The following is a 16,229-nucleotide window of genomic DNA, read 5'->3' on the forward strand; positions in this document are numbered from 1 at the left end:
AGTCAGCGCGGCAGGCGGTGACCCCGGCCGGCCTTCTGTGAGGAGGGGACCCCCGGGAGGACCCTGGGGAGGGTTTCTCGGGCAGGACCTGAGGTGGGCGGGCTCAGGGGCAGTTGGAGGTAGGACTCTGGAGGCTGGCGGTCTGGGCAGGAGGACCCTGGGGGCCTCTGCGGAGAGGGGAGGGGGTGGGGGAGAGCATCCGGGAGGCAGGGAGGAGGGGGCTCTGGGGAGGGAGCTGGGAGCTGACCGGGGTTTAGGGAAGGCGCTGGGAGGTGCTGCTGGTGGCCACCGGGCGTGTTGGCACACGGGGTTCCTAGTACGATTCCTTTGGAGGAATATTTACATAAATTAGACGAACATAGAGGAGTTATTTGCCTTACGTTGTAAAACACCAGAGCACGCTCCCCTTGAATTACGCCTGACACCCCTGCCAGCGTCCTGTTCTTGGACAGCCGGTCACCCATTCATCCCTTCAACAAGAACAGGCACCCAGAGGACAGAGGTTCACACGGCAGATGTCAGACTCTCAGACACAGCGAGGGACTCCGGCAGGCCCCCCTGCACTGCCCTGCTTCACGTGGTGGAAGAAGAAAAGGGAAGTGGGATTCAGGAGCACAGGGCCACAGCTTGCCTCCTCTCCCTTGGCGTCTTTCCTTCCAGCTGTGGGCCCCCACCTTCCCCTTTTCTTCTCTGTCACTATAGTGTTTTAGGGTCCATCCCTGTGTGTTTATTTTCTTAGGTTTTTTTGGTTGTTACAGAAAACCAGCTCAAAGTGGATCTTACAAATGAGGGCATGTATTGATTGGCTCCTGAGACTGCTAAGTGTCAAGCGTCACCTCTTTCGCCTGGCTGTGGATCAGCGTGGTGCAATGCATGTACATCCTACTGATGTTAACACCTGGGCCCTAGGACTGACCTTTGCCCACCTGAACTGGGTCAGGGACCAATAGAGGCAGGAACCCCTGCTTACCCAAGGAAAGTGAGGGTCTGGGACCAGAATGACAGATGGAGGCTGGCAGCAAAAACGGGGCGGGGATGTCTCCTCACTACCTGGGGAGAATTTTCATGCACTTTCTGCTCCCAGGAGACATAAGACAGGAGAGAGTGGAGAGCCCTTCCAAAAGAGCTCCCATAGCCCTGGCCCACTTCACCTTCTGGAAGCTCCTGGAGTACTACTGTCCTGGGCTTGCTCCCCCTGTGGCCACCCTGCTCCTCTCCAGGGGTAAAACACATTCAGTGACCAACTTGGAACCCAGCGTGCCTTCCAGCATCCTCAGGCCTGGGCTGTACCCTTCATCTAGCAGCTGGGCAGGAGTCTGGACAGCTGGCACAGAAGCCAGTGGTGAGAAGAGAGCCCATGGAAACCCTGCAGAGAGTGAGAATGAGCACATATCTCACCTTTCACTTCACAGGCTTGGGGCAGGACTCCCTGGGCATGGAGGACAATCAGGGCCTGCCTCTGTCTGTCCTGCACCTCCAGCATCCAAGGACATGCACCCACAGTGTGGGTGGCCCAGGTGGAGGTGTTGTGTACCAAGGTAAGAACTCAGGCCTGCGAGTGGTAGGTGGGCTGACAGACTGGGTGTCTCCACCAGCTTGGCGTGGTTAGGAGGCTGTCCTTGCCCCGACCCCTTTTTAATTTGGGAGGCACTCAAAGGTATTTACAAACCTCACCTTGTTCCTTTTTCCTGATTCTGAGAGTGTGTCGGGCAGCTGAGGAATCTGCTTATTCTACTAAAGATTTGGCAGTCAGCATGGCTAGAAACTTTTGGCCCATGTGTGGAATCTCACCCATCAGCACACCCTGTCCACAGTGAGCAAAAGGAAGCCATGTCAAATGTCAAGGTGGAGACGCTTTGCTCTTCCTGTATCCTCTCAGGAGGAATAGCCTCAGGAGAGGTGTCTGGGCCCACAGAGACGTACAGCCACACACTATCCCAGATCCACTGCATGGCCCAGGTCTGGGCCTTTCTGCACTGTGCTGGGGGTGGAGTACATAAGCCCAGGTTCTTGGGGGGTGGGGTGGGAGCAGTTTTTTTCAAGTGAGCAGCTTGTCAAGAATCACTGAGGGCAGAGACAGACGGGAATCCACATGCTTCTGGTTTTCCCTCTCTCTTGTGACTGTCCATCCTCTTCTGGGCAGAGCGTCCCCAAAGAGCACTGTAGCCATGGAGCTCTGTAGTCCCCCAGCTCTGGACTTAGAAGGTCTGCTGCCCTGTGCACCAGCAACAGGCCTTCCATGTGCACTGGCACCATACTGAGGCAGAGTCAGAGGCAGGAGCAACCTTGGACCCTGAATCTGACCCACAAAGCTTTAGCTGCTGACCCCAGGTCAACAGCACCACAGGTGGGCAGCTCTGGAGAGGGGCTGGGGGCAGGGAGCGTCAGTGTGCATGTCTCCACCAGTTTATTTTTAGTTGTGTTATGTAAGTGGCTTCATCTCAACGTCACGTAGGAAGGGGGGTCTCAGATTTAATTGCAGGATGACAGCCTTTGCATCTCAAGCAAGCTGTTCCCCTGGCAAGGCAGCACAGTGATTGGGAGTTTTTGCTCGACAGAAGGTCCTTTATGAAGTGACCACCCATCGAAGCCTTAAGCTGTTTTCTTCTCCATCTTCTGCTGACCTGCCCAGCCAGCTTCAGCTGAGCTTGGTCTGAGAGGGTAGTCCTTTGCGGAAATCACAGGGGACTGGGAAGGGATGCTGACTGGCTCGCTGGGGACACTGGCTCCTCAGCCTGAAGCTTCGTCTCTCTCCAAGGGAGGGGTCCACCCAGTCAGAATTACTACTCCCTTTTCTCACCCCTGGATTGAGCACTTGTAATCAGTAACCAGAAAGTTTGAGAGCAGTAGAGGCCAGAAGACACAGGAGCTGGTCTGCATGTTTCCAGGACAGAGTCAGGAGGGTCCTCCTCTACATCCTCCCCACCCTTGCTACCCATTTCCTCCCTGCACAACAGGTCCCTTGACCAGGTCACTAGGCAGAACTGTGTGGGGAGCACTGTTTTCCTGGTTCCTGAACCCACAGGACAGTTGGCTGCCTTCTTCAGACCCGCCGACCAGCCACTTAATCAGCAAGAACACACTGGGCTGGGTGGGGAGTTCTCTGCCAGCAGCAAGGCTGTCACAGCTGCCTCCAGCACATTCAGCTTTGTCCAGCATGCAGGGCAGGGCCCCATTTCTGTGTTAGGCCATTGCCTGCCAGGGCAAGAAGGACAGGGTCAGACAGGGTGTTGGCAGGCCTAGGGTGCAACACAGGGTCAAGGAGTCAGTTCCAGGAGCCATTTCCTCTGCATGGCAGGATGGGGCTGCTGCATAGCCCTGTTGGGAGGAGTCAGGCCATGGAGGGGCATGAAGAGTCCGGAGAACTGGACCTAGAGCTTAGTGAGCCCGCCGTGTGTTAGGGTTAGACAGGACATGAGGAACACTCAATTGTTGCCCAGAGAGTCGGGTCAGAGGCTATCCTTTAAAAAGTGAGGGTGCCTCAGGGAGGTGGAGCCCAATGGACTAGGAATCCAATGTCACTGTCACTGCCAGGTGACAAGGGCAATACCAGCAAGAAGTCACGGTGACATCATGGACCCTTCATGTGACATGACAAAAAGGGCACATTACCTATTCCATTTCTTCCCTAAACCCCAAGTGCCTGTCCAGTCTGAGAAAAACAGGTAAATGCCATCAGAGGGCAGGCTACAGAATCCATGACCACTGCCCTCAACTTGTCACCACTGTCAGAGACAAGGGAAGTCTGCAAAACTGCAGGCCCACAGCGGCTCCAGGAGACAGGAAAACTAAAGGTCATGAGGGATTCTGGACAAAAAGAAGACACAAGGTAAAAGAAATCTGAATAAGCTATGGATTTCAGTTAAGCCTAATGGGTCATTATTGCATGACAGTGAGGGAGACTTTACAGTAAGTGTGCAAATATAAAACTGGTGTGGGATTAAGCCTGCTAAAAGGAGGCAGCAGTGTGGACACAAGCCCCCAGTTCGCCTGCACTCCACCCTGGAAGCTGCCAGACCCTGCATCCCCTCTCTTTTACTGTGTGATCAGAAGTTGGAGCAGTGGCCCCTGTGGTCCTGTACTGCTAGACAGACAGCACCCTGCGGGTAGCACTCTGCAAAGGGGTCCTGTCCAGGAGGTACATGGGGCCTCAGGGTCTTGGCCTTGCAGCTCACAAGACCTCAGGTCACAGGGCACCAGCTGTGGTTCCAGCTGGTGACCCCTCCCTCCCACCCTCCAGGTGTAAGCTCCTCCCACCCTTCTTCCTGACCACATTTTAGGTTTTCTGTCCATGACCTGACTTGGTTCCAGGGCTTTTCTCCCTGACCACAACATGGGCCACATTTCTGGCCATAGATGGTGCAGATCCAGCTCAGCACATCCAGTGATCTCTGGTGTTACCTCCTCTGGGATGGAGACACAGAGTGCAACTGGGAGGAAAATGCAGGGCAGGGCTGTCTCCAGGGAGATTCCATGCCTGGAAGGTATGGGCATGGCTTCCTGGGCTCTTTAGGGCCCTTTGTGCTTGGTCCAGTTTAGGCTCTTCTAGAGAGATGGCCTGGAAAGTTCCAACCCAGGCTTGCTGCGGCCTCCACACAGGCCAGGCTGGGAGGGCAGAGGGCCTTTCTGCTGAGGGTGGAGGGGACGGAGCTGTGGCCTCCTACTGGAGTCTGCCCTGCTGCCCTGGTGGGGGGGTGTTGCTGGAAGAGGTTCCCCAGCAACCAGCCCCCTTATATAACCTGCACATCGCATCGGCGTGACTCCAGGTGCCGTGGGAGGCAGCGTGGGGGTGAGCACAGGGGCTTGATCGAGCCTCGAGCTTCCTAGGGTGCTGCTGCTCCTCTTGTTGCATCCCAGCGTCATCCTGCGTCTGCCAGCTCGGTCACCCACTTACCTATCAGAATACATTAAGTGACAATGCAGACTTAAATAACTCCCGCAGGTGATAGGCCTGCCATGGAGCCCTCTACAGCCAGGCCCTCCTGTGCCTGCCAAGGTGAGGCAGGGAGGGCGAGGTCCAGAGGAAGGACAGGCTGTGCCTGAGGAACAGCACTGGCTGCTTTGGCCACGAGGGTAGAGCCAGGCCAGGCGTTGGGAGGAGTGCATGGCAGGGTTAGGTCTCAGCCCAGGCTTTGGTACACGGCACCTTAGGGACCACAGCCAGGTTTGGAATGAAGGTGGGTGCCATGGTGCCGTCTGGATGGGAAGTTTACCCCTGTGCAGACCACCTGAGACTCTGCAGCCAGCTCATGCTGGCTTTGCCCAGTGACTGGGTGGGCAGGAAAACTGAACAGGGTCAGTGCCTCTGTGACTGAGCACGCTGAGAGGATAGCAGCTGCCCAGCATGGGGTGTGCTGGCTGTGCGCACCTGCTTCTCACAGGGCCCTCAGGATTGGGTGGTCACTCAGCCCCCGGGCAAAGATGAGAGAGGAACTTGGCTTCACACCCCCTGTATTCCTTCATTTGTCCCCTGAGACAGATGCCATCTGATTGCTCTGCCTCCCAAATGACTTGCAGTGCTTCAAAAGTGGTTGAAGATATTTCTGGGTGGGGAAAGGGATTCTGCTCTTCAGAATCTGGAGTTGGAGGACACCCTGGGAGAAGTCCTGAGCGGGTCCCCATGGGTCCTTCCACACCGGAGACAGCAGAGCTGTACCTGCCATCGCCAGCTTTTCCTGCCGGGGTGAGAAGCCCAGACATTTCCATGCTGCTTTACAGTCACAGATGGCTTCCCTGCCCAGGGCTGGCTGCTTCTAATTTCGGCTGCCGGAGGCTCCTTGCTCGCTCACTCGCTCTCTTTTTTTAATTCCATGTTTATTTAAAGCCAGATTTTGAAATGTTGTCTTCAACCCTAAAATCTGACTTTTTCTTCTTGCAACAGATCCTAAAACCCCCTTAGTACCCAAAGGGTGGGGGAACTTTTGAAGACAGATCCAACTGCCCCCTTGTACCACACTGTGAGTAAACATTTGGACGGTCGACTGGTGTCCCCTTAGAGCAGTTCAGTAGAGTCAACACAGAGCACAGGATGTCCCCTGTATATGGCCTGTGTTTACAGATAAACGAGGAGAGATGGTGTGCGTAACTCCAGTGAAGTGCAAGAAGCACCCCATGCCTACTGCTGGCTGTCTGGTCTGTCCTATCATCTCCTGTCACAGTCATTGTGCAGTAGGGCCAGGCACGGCCCAGGCATGTCACTCCTGGAGGTAGGACAGGGACGAGATGGGCAGTTCCCGCTGGAGGGGTAGCACCGGTGCTCGGGTGAGCTGTGAGTCTCCCATCTCCCTCTTCCCAGCAGTTGATGCTTTCTTCACCCAACCTGAAAGCCACACAGTTTCTTCTTGCTCCCTGAGAAAGCTCATCCAGAAGAGGTCTTCCAGATTAGGGAGTAGGACATGTGTCCACTCACGTATGGACAACACACTGGACTGCTCCAACAGGAACACACTGGACAGCAGCTCAGCCTTTATTTGTTCAGTGTCAAACACAGCAGTGGGATTCTTCCCCTGGTTGTGGGACCCTAAAGACTCAGCCCATGGGTGCAGGTGTTCTGGAAACACGAGGGTCTCTTGCCTTTGACACACTACAGTGCTGCCCTTCTGCAGCTTATGCTATAATGTACTTGAAGGGCCTTGAAGAAAGGGGGACCATTTTGGGGGGCTACAGAGCAGAGACAACACCAGCTCCCAGGAGTGTGAGTGGGGTGGGCACCAGCAGGAGGAAGGAGTGTATTTACCTGGCCAGATGCTCCTGAGGAAACAGGCTGGAGGCTCATGTGCTTAAAGTGGGGCCCCAGCGCAGCAGACTGGGCCACAGGGCTGCCCTCGGGACTGGAGCTAGTGTGCTAAGGGTGTGCAGGCAGGCACAGCTGGGACAGCTGCCCAAGGGCTGCTGGGGACACTGGCCAAGTCCCTGCATGGATGCTCTGCCAATCTCCATCCAAACTAATGCTGGAGCTATGGGGGCCCAGAGAGGGGTAGGTGCCATTTCTAGTGAGGGTCCAGCAGTTTCCCGAGGCTGTGGATTCCTGCCAGGGCCTCTATACCCTGAGAAGTGCAGAGAGCTGGGATGGTGTCCCTGGCATGTCTGGTCAGAAACAGTAAGATTTTGAGAAAAAGAGTGTGAGTGTTAAGCTTGAGAATGTCACTTCCCAGCAGGCTCCTCCTCCTCCTCACAAAGCTGGAAGAGAGATCTTTTTAGAGGTTCATGGAAAACTTTAGCTGTTCCCTAGCTGTCCAGATGAAAAGCATATTCCACCCCAGGGGGAAAACAGCACCTCTGAATGAATTCGGACAGCATTTTACCCTCAAGTTACGGGAGGTCCACTTGGTGTGACCTTTGCAAACGTCTCTCTGCTGCCAGCTGAAAGAAGAATACTGCAAGGTTTGGCAGCTCGCCCCTGGAGTCTGCTGTTAGTTCTCACCCAGATTTGGAGATTTTTCCTTGTGGCTGCAGGAGCCAACAGAGTCCTTTGTGCCTTAGGACTCAGAGCACCAGAGCCCTGTTGTAATTTCCCTTCCTTCTTTGGTTCCTAGAGTTCCCACAGGAAAACCCTGTGCTCTCGATTCTGCATCAGGAACATAGAAGCCAAGGCTGCGGCAGGGACACAAGCTTGCTACTACAGGGCCTTAGTGCCACCTTCAAGGGAAGTGTTTCCTTGTGGTTGAGGCAGGTCTGGTTCTCTGAATGGCTGTTGTCCCAGGAGGAGAGCCCGAGGGTGCTTGTGCTGGAAGGGACCCACCCTGGGGCTTCCAGCCTAGGTGTGGGACCCAGCATCAGTGCATTTGGGTTTTAGAATAGGCTTTGCTTGGTGGGAGATGCAGCTTTAGCCTCATGGCCCCTCACCTGGCATCAGTCCTGCCACTCTGCCCGCCCCTGGCCCTGACTGGGAGGGGTGGTGAGCTTAACACTACACTGCCACCTGGTGGACAGCCAGAAAAAGGCGCTGTGAGGTACCAGCCCCAGAGTGGTGGGACAGGTGCTACGGCCAGTGGTTAGCAGGGACAAAGTGGGAGGCCACAGACTTGTGTGGGCAAGTGCAGGTGCAGAGCAGGTGTACTTGGTTTGTAGGACCAGGCTGGAATCTTGACTCTGCTTCTGGAAAGTGCACCCTTCAAGCTGGCCATTTCAGAAGGGAAGAGTAACACATTCCCCTAGGGCCCAAGAGGAGACAGTGTGAGTTACGGTTCAGCCACGGAGCAGTGGAGTGATTAGCCTGGACCTGCAAAAAGAATGTCTGGGGATGGCCTGTGAGCTTACCCTGCAGAAGTCTCCTGTTCACGTTTCCAAAGGGCCCCGTGACAACTTTTCTTTTAAATGGAGCAAAACATTGCCAGCAAGAAGTTAGCAGTTCCATCCAGTCTCGTGGCACTTAGCGCACTCATGGTGAGGGATGGCCGCCAGCTCGACCTGGTCCTCATCATTTCCATCAACCCGGAGGAGCCCCATAGCATGAGCGGTCGTATCCCACCCCAGCCCAGCCTAGCCCGGCCACCGCCTGTCTGAGAAGTTGCCTGTCTAGATGTTTTGTCTACAAGGCCACATGGCACTACCTGCAATGTCCGGCTTCTCACTGGGCAGCACAGTGAGGGTCCCCTGAGCCTTCACCCTGTATGCTAAGTGATGTTAAAACTGCATGTGCTTGTGACAGTGTGATCTTCACGTGCCAGCTGGTGGGTTTGGGGTAGACATCTGGATTTGGAACTGCTGGTTCACATGATGACCACCTCCAGCTTTTTCAAGACTTGGAGAAACGATCTTTTGCAGTGGCCACACCACTTAATGTTCCCTCCAGCAGTGGATGAGGCTTCCGGTGTCTCCACATCCTTACTAATACTTAATTTCCCTTTTTGTATATTTATTTTGTCTCAATTCTAGCTCTCATAGTGGGTGTGAAGTGGAGTCTGTGGTTTTGAGTCAAATGTCCCTGATGACACACCTGAGCATCCTCCCTGGTGGGTCCTGTCTTCTTAAAGGAGGAAGAATCCTCCCTAGAATTCCAGTGTCTTCATTCCAGTGCTCACTTTGGGAAGGGCCTGGAAGATGCCTCAGTGGCCACCCAGCTCACACCTGGCCTGCTTTTGAGGGGCTCGGACCCAAACTCAGCTCCCCCACTGAGCTGCATCTCTTGCCCAAGCAGTGTTTCAGAAACCCTGGGGGCAGTCAGGACTGTCCCTGAGTGATTCCTGCCTGCCTTGAAGCCCACGCCGTGCTGGGGCATCTGAAGGGGGTGGTGTGGACTGTGCTGTGAGCCCCGTGGGGCCTAGATGGCCCCCCAACTGCATCACCGCCTGGTGCTCTTGGTAAGGAAGCATGACACATGCCTGCCAACACAGACATAGGAACAAATGAGCAAAAGTCCCCCCTGCTACCTGCAGAGACGGCGTGGAAGCCCAGGCCAGTGTGGCTCTGGCAGGCAGACAGGGCTGAGGTTGTCACAGCCAGGAGCCAGGGAGCCAGGCCACTGCCTGCCCAGGATGGTGGGGCTGGCCCTGCATCAGCTTCTCAATACTGGAAGGGAAGCAGAGGTCCAGAGCTGGGAGGGGCGTTTCCAAGGTTGCAGGTGATGGGGTGGAGGGCAGAGCTCTGTTGGCACCACTGGTCCCTTCCTGGCACGCAGCAACCTTGCGCACCGGCCTGGCAGAGTAGGAATTGTCGAAAAGGCAGGGGTTACTGGGTTCTTGGGAAGGCTGAAGTGCTGCCTGAGAGTGACGGGAAGAGCTGTGTGGCTGGTCCTGGCCAGAGGACCAGCCTCCTCTTTCAGATGGGGTCCAGTGTGGCTCCCCAGCACAGCCATTGCTGACCCTGCTGTTGCTGCTGTCACCACACCACACCACACTGCCTCCTCTACCTGCGCCCAAGGCCCAGCAGCAGCAGAGGAACGGGCAAGGGTGCTCTGACCACTGTGCTGCCCTGCTGAGCCCCTGACTGCTCCCTGACCTGCCACATTTCCAGGTCTCCAGGAGCAGGCTAGGAAGGGATGTGTGGCAGGTGTTTTTGAAGTGTCAGAACTCCTGTGGCCACGTTCCCCTCTCTGTTAGCTCTGTGCTCACGTCTCACCTGCTCCGCCCAGAGACATCGGCCCCATGGAGAGTCCTAGAGCCAGCTAATGCTCAGGACAAGTGCCGGAAGGCATCCACGAGAGCCAGGACAGCATTCCCAGCTCTAAGGCATTCATTTCCTTGAAAACTGATAATGCTGAACTATCTTAAGTGAAATGCTAAGCCCAGACCTGCCACCTTTCCAGGTCCCCAGGAGCAGGCTGGGTCCCTCCAAGGACCCAGAGGGCATGTATGGCTGGAGATGCAGCTCAGTGGGGGAGCTGAGGTTTGGGTCTGAGCCCCTCAAAAGCAGGCCAGGTGTGAGCTGGGTGGCCACTGAGGTATCTTCCAGGCCCTTCCCAAAGTAAGCACTGGAATGAAGACACTGGAATTCTAGGGAGGATTCTTCCTCCTTTAAGAAGACAGGACCCACCAGGGAGGATGCTCAGGTGTGTCATCAGGGACATTTGACTCAAAACCACAGACTCCACTTCACACCCACTAGGAGTGCACCCAGAGTGCACTGTACATTCTTGGTGCTGAGCCAAGGCTACTCAACCGCTCCTCAGGCTGTTTGGTGACCCCACTTTCATGCCAGGAAACTGAGGCTTAAGGGAAGAACAGCCTGAGGGGACATGGTGCAGCAATGCAGATACCAGGAGGTGGTTCTGGGGCTGGCTCTTCCCTGTCCCACCAGGGACCCAGATCATGGGGCTGGGTTGGGGGTCTATGGGTGCAGCCTCACCCTGACTCCCCTGGGTCGACCAGGGTGCCTTTCACCTCTGCACTTCCTGCCCTGCCCTCTCAGCTGAGCCCCAGCTATGGCTCCATCTGCCCCCCAGACAGTTCCCAGCCAGACCTCTTCCAGTTCTCCACTTGGGTTACTGCCCTGCTGCATTGCCAGCTAATGAGCTCGGGACCTGGGGGCCCTCCTCCTGTTTCCTCTTCCTTCACCTTCCTCCACTAACCTCTAGCCCAGAACATATACCCACCGTCTTGCCAGCTTCGATCCCCTAAATCTCCAATCTGTCCAACTCTTGCTGTATCTGCCACCCTGGAATAAGGAAGTGATCTCGTACCTGATTTCCTGATTCCCCTGGCTCATCCTTACCAGCCTCCGTGCCAGTGAGTTGATGTTTTTTTCCCCCCCGGGGTAATGGGGCTTGAACTCAGGGACACTCCACCACACCACTGAGCCACACCCCAGCCCTATTTTGTATATTTCGAGACAGGGTCTCACTGAGTTGCTTCATGCCTTGCTTTTGCTAAACTGCAATCCTCCTGCTTCAGCCTCCCAAACTGCTGGGTTTGCAGGTGTGCAACCCTGTGCCTGGCTCACCAGGGAGGTTTCAAAGTACAACTCTGACCCCATGGCTCCTGCTGCAGCCCTGCAGTGGCCATCATGGCTCCAAGGACAAAGACCTGCATTCTCACACAGCCAGCACAGCTCCTGCCTCCCCTTCCCCAGGGCTGTGCGGGATACCTTGACACCTTGTCAATCCAAATAATAATCAGAGATTCTCCAAAGAACCACCATGCTTCCTTGGGAAGAGCAGGGCTCCACAATGGGAACACACTGCCATCGCAAGCCACGGTGTCCTGGAAGAGACAGTGGCAAGGCCTTATTTTTTTCTCTCTTTTTTTAAATAGATGTGCTCTTCAATCCATAAGCTCCATTACATCAATAGAACAAAGTGGGCTTAGCATTTCATTTAAGGTAGTTCAGCATTGTCAGTTTTTAAGGAAATGAATGTCTTAGAAGCAAATCAGTCTGCCTTAACAAATTACATTCATGCTGATGAAGATTTAATCTTCTTTGAGGGTTATGGCCAAAATTCAAACTGCAGGACAGTGTTCAGAAAACTTGAAGTGTGAAGTGTTGAGTTCAGTTTAGATCAGTGTCTTCATCATCGTCTCCAATGTTATCAAGTGAGTTCCGTCCTCATCTCCAGGACCAAATGCATGTTCCACTGACTCCAGCTCCGGGCTCGCGAGCCCTCAGCCGTCCAGCTTCAAACTGCCATCAGCCTCGTTGTCCTGGTGGTCTTGGAAACCAACCAATGGGTCTGGGGTATTTCTTCAAACTTTTTCTCAGTTTCCCTCTGATGTCATTTAATCTCCGTATGCCATAGACGTCCATTTCCCAGCCCGGATGCCCTGGGCATGAGGTGCCAGCCTCGACGAACAGCAGCTGTTTTCAAACTCGTCCTCATTCTTACCTCTGCTTTGTTTTTCCTCCTTTACCTCTGCTCCTGGGCATGGCAGTGAAGGTGGCCTTGTGTTGTCTCCAACTTCTTTCCAAGGGGGCACAGTGGAGGAGGCAGAGCCTGCTGGGTGACACCGAAGAGCACATGGGACAAAGCAGGCTCGCAGAGGCTGAGTGGCCTTCGCAGACAGTCTCAAGGCTGGGTTCTTTCTCCAGAGGCCCCAGGGCCTCCCAGCACTGTTAGGCATTACGTGGCTTCTGGCCACTTTTGGTCACAACAGCAGCTTCACCTCCTAAGTGCTTGTGAGCAGGATAGTTGCGACTTGGCCTGTCAGCCAGAAGGAACTGCTCTCTCCCTGCCGGTGCTCGGATCTGCACAGCAGGAAGCTCAGGGTTTGCAGAGATTCTTAAATGTCTGTGCTGTGCAGATTCAGATTCTTTGATGAGATTCTCTACCATTAATCTACTTTCTCCACTGTTTCCTCTATTTGAACAAAACACAATGATCAAAGGGATTTCCCAGCTCTTGTCTGCCACCTCTGGTCTGTCCCCATCCTGCCTTCTCTCCTGGGTTCCTGCACTGTGGTCCCTGAATGCTGGGTGTCAGAACTGCAGATGGAGGGTCAGCCGCAGGCCGGCAGCCTGCCCTGGAAGCGGAGCTTCACTGTCCACACGCTGGCCATGCTGCTCTTGCCCCACAACAGCAGAGTTCAGTGGACAGAGGCCACTACTGCTAAAATCCTTATTCTCTGGCTCCTAAGATAAAGCGTGGCAAGCCCGACCTCAGTGGCACTGAGTGGGGGGCTGGCTCGCCGTCTGCTGTGTTGGCTCCTGTTTCCAGGGCCCAGTCCTGAGGACAGTAAGCCACATGCTTGCTGGGAACACGGGAGCCCTCCCTCCTCAGCACTGAGACCAGCACGACTCGGCTTTCACTGAGCTCTTGAACACCCTCTCTGCCTCCCAACTTGTCAAGACTTGGAGGGAAGGCCAGCCCTCAGGTCTACGCTCTCTCATGATCAGACGCCCCTTGATCTCTGGTTGGTCATTAAACCAGCATGAACAGAAACTTGGCAAACGCTGGCTGCAGATGGCCGGCTCTTCTCTCCGTGGGCTTCCCTCTTTGAATCATAACCCTGTCAGTCTTTATTGCTTCTGCAGCTTTCTGATGCCTTTGGAGAAATGCCTTCTGTATCCGTGTCTGGCTTTTCTAGTTTTTTTTTTTTTTAATTTTTTTTTTGTGTGTGTGTGTGTGTGTAGTTGTAGAAAGGCAGCATGCCCTTGTTTTATTTATTTTTGTACGTGGTGCCGGGGATCAAACCCAGTGCCTTACACATGCTTGGCAAGTGCTCCACCACTCAGCCCTAGCCCCAGCCCCAGCCCCAGCCCTGCTTTTCTAGTTCTTAGTGAGAGACTCCATCCACCATAAACCACTCCATCCTACCTGGACTTGAACGACTGCTACTCATGTTTAAAATTTTGATTTCAGATTCCAATTGTTCATTGCTAACAAACAAATATGTATTGAATTTTGTACATTAACCTAGTAATCTGTGACTTTGCTGAACTTGATTAAATGAATTCGTTCTAATAGATTTCTTTTTTTTTTTTATAATATTTATTTTTTAGTTTTTTCAGCAGACACAACATCTTTATTTGTATGTGGTGCTGAGGATCGAACCCGGGCCGCATGCATGCCAGGCGAGCGCGCTACCGCTTGAGCCACATCCCCAGCCCCTAATAGATTTCTTATTGATTCCTCTGATATTTTCCATGTAGACACTCATGTTATCAACAATGCAGAAGGCATTATTATTTCTTCCTTCCCAATATATACATATTTCATTTCTTTGTCTTGCTTATTACCTTGACCAGGCCTCAATATGGTGCTGAGCAGAAGGAGTGTGAGAGTAGCCACCTCCTTGCTATCTCATAGGCAGCCCACTCTGCTCTTCACCCCCGAGTGGGACGGGTTAGGGGACAGATGATGGGGATGGTGGGAACACGAGGGTGAGAGAATGATTCTATAAAGTGGGCCCAGTGTCCTGACCCCCACGCCCTTGCTTTGCCAAAAAGCAATTCTCCTGCAGCCCTGCCTGGCTCAGTGGACAAGATGTGTCCCATTCCTCAGCCAACTGAGGCAGGGGCAGAGGTCAGGCGGTCAGTGTAGGTAACAGGGTGAGGTGGAGAGGGTGGTGGCTAGTTCTCAAGTAGAGAAGGAGGGTCGTTGGCCTCCAGCACCTCACGTACCCTACAGGAAAGAAAGGGAACACAATAAAGAGGGGCTCCCGGGGTCTAGCAGAAAGCAAGTCACACCTCTTCCCATGGGCTTTTGGTTCCGAGGACCCCTCCTCTTCAAGGGAGTCTGTCCTCTAGAACTTTCTTAAATTAAACTTGCTGGCTACGCTTGCCTTGGTGTTTCTCAGGTGTTTATTCCTCAACACACGGGAAACAAGAACACATTACTGATCTGCACCAGACCAGTATCAATGGCGTCTGTAGGGATTTTGTAGATGTCTTCTATAGAGGTAGGAAGTTTCCTTTTACAGTAGTCCTTGTCTGAGGGGGACATGTTCCAAGACCCCAGCAGATACTTCAGTGAGCTCTGAATCTTACACTTCAGTGTCTTTTCCATCTTAACCAAGCACTGGCATGCATGGCAGCAGAGCTCTGCAGTTTGAGGTGCAGTAAAACTAGCCTATGCTTCCATTTCAATGTTTTGTTGTTGTTGTTGTTGTTAGTGGGAATTGCTGAGTTGCTGCAGCTGACCTGCAACTTGAGATCTCCTGCCTCCGCTAGCTTCCTGAGTTGCTGGGATTACAAGCATGCACCACTCTGACTGGCAGTTGAGAACTGTCATCATAAATAGATACTGAATTTTGTCAAATGCTTTTCCTGCATCTGTTGAAATATCATAAGGATTTTCTTCATTAGTCTGATTTGGTGAATTGATTGATGGCTGAAGGTTGAACCAACCTTGCATTTCCCATTTGTTTTACCTTGGAATAAACAGTAACTTCAGGATAAAGACCTCTTCTTGCTGGGGATGTTACCCAGTGATACAGTGCCTAGCATGTGTGAGGCCCTGGGTTTGATCCCCAGTACTATAAAACCAACCAATCGGGGCTGGGTTTGTGGCTCAGTGGTAGAATTGAACCCAATGCCTCAGCATGTGTGAGGCATTGGGTTCAATTCTCAGCATCACATAGAAATAAATGAACAAAGTAAAGGTCCATCAACATCTAAAATTTAAAAAAAAAATTAAAAAACCTAACCAACCAACCAACCAACAACATGCCATCTATTGCTGGATTCAAACACGCACACGCGCACACGTACACACACACACACCCCTCTCCATATTTCCCAGGCTGGTCTCAAATTCCCGAGTTCAAGTGTTCCTTCCTCCTCAGCATCTCAGGTAGCTAGGACTACAGGTGTGTGCCACCACATGTCTGGATCTTCAATTTTTCTCATGTCTTGTTGAGGTTTTGGGGTCTATGTTCATGAGGGATACTGCCTTGAGGTTTTCTTTTCTTGTAAGGACTCATGTGGTTTTCATATCTGGTAATGTTGGGTTCCTGAAGGGTTCATTCTTCTAATTTCTGTAACAGTTTGGAACTAGAATTAAGTCTCTCTTTTCTGTTTGGTAGAATTTTTCTTTGTATATTTATAACTAGTTGGTCCATCTGTTTATTCTAGTATCTGTTATTTCTAGTTTGTATCTTTTTTAATATTTATTTTTTGGTTGTAGTTGGACACAATATCTTTATTTTTTTAAAAGAATTTCTTTTTTAGTTGTAGATAGACACAATACCTTTATTTTGTTTATTTATTTTTTTATGTGGTGCTGAGGATAGAACCCAGTGCCTCACATATGCTAGGCAAGCGCTCTACCACTGATCCACAATCCCAATCCCTGTTTATTTATTATTTTTTAATATTTATTTTTTTGGTTGTAGTTAGATATAATACCTTTATTTTAT

At 52.7% G+C, this 16,229-nt stretch overlaps 1 long non-coding RNA gene across 1 annotated transcript; it reads left to right on the forward strand.

Moving 5' to 3' along the window:
• The first annotated feature begins 248 nt into the window (after positions 1 to 248).
• On the forward strand, positions 249 to 13,838 carry LOC125614566. The gene is made up of 2 exons (XR_007345152.1): positions 249 to 1,538; positions 7,536 to 13,838. It is a non-coding gene; the product is annotated as an uncharacterized LOC125614566 (long non-coding RNA).
• Positions 13,839 to 16,229: the final 2,391 nt, after the last annotated feature.

Source organism: Marmota marmota, unplaced genomic scaffold (genome assembly GCF_001458135.2).
Source record: "Marmota marmota marmota unplaced genomic scaffold, marMar, whole genome shotgun sequence".
Taxonomy (NCBI): Eukaryota; Metazoa; Chordata; class Mammalia; order Rodentia; family Sciuridae; genus Marmota; species Marmota marmota.